The sequence below is a fragment of the Cynara cardunculus genome (genome assembly GCF_001531365.2).
Source record: "Cynara cardunculus var. scolymus isolate 2C chromosome LG 4, CcrdV1, whole genome shotgun sequence".
In the NCBI taxonomy this organism is placed as follows: domain Eukaryota; kingdom Viridiplantae; phylum Streptophyta; class Magnoliopsida; order Asterales; family Asteraceae; genus Cynara; species Cynara cardunculus.
Genome location: NC_037531.1, coordinates 18819902 through 18820921, shown reverse-complemented (window position 1 = coordinate 18820921; position 1020 = coordinate 18819902).

The following is a 1020-nucleotide window of genomic DNA, read 5'->3' as shown; positions in this document are numbered from 1 at the left end:
TATAATATAGTATAGATTATTATTTTTAATTAAATTTAAGTTTAATAATGAAATAATTTATTTTTGGTTTAATAATATTACATTTTATAAAGATAATAATTAAGTATTTTGTTAGAACTCAATGATTATYCTAATTATATTTTAGATTTTTTATTTTTAAAATGAGATGTTTATCCTGTATTTGATTGTGTTTATCTGCAGTTAGTTACATGAATTCAGTTATGGGRTGAAATCGGATAGAGATGAAATCGTTTAGGGATGAACGGGTTTAAGAGTTTTAAGAGTTTTTAAGAGTTTAAGAGTTTTAGCCAAATGCTTTATAATATAGTATAGATATATATATATATATATATATATATATATATATATAGATAGAGAGAGAGAGAGAGATGAGCGATCAAATGTAAACCATCCAATTTGTACAAACCGTGCAAACCACCCTCATCTGTTGATTTCATTGTTTAATCTTATAAAAAAAATTCATGAAATTGTTTAATCTTGTAAAATTGTTTCATATAATACTTTTTTTTTGATGAAGTTGTTTCATATATGGTTATGAAATTGTTTCATGTATTTCTCTAAAATTAAAATAATAAAAATGATAATATCCATGATTAACACATTCCATGATAAAAATGATTAATTAACTTCTCATAATTACAAAAAAATGAACAATATAAAAAAATATGATTGGTTGAATAAAGTTTGTACGGTTTATACGAATAATGTGGTTTGCAAAGTAAACCTTATATATATATATATATATATATATATATATATATAGACTTGGGATCATGTGAGACCAATGGTTTTTCATGAGACCCGACCAATTCTCAACCCTTGGATTATATTTACAATCGTTAGATCTGAACATTCATAAACGCCACGAGACTTCTCAATAATTACAAAATTGCCACCTTGCAACTTTAGACCATTAGATCATAAGTTTATAAAATTGATCAATGAACATAAATTGGTCTCACGGGTCTCACGAAAAACCCTTAGTCTCACGTGAACCCA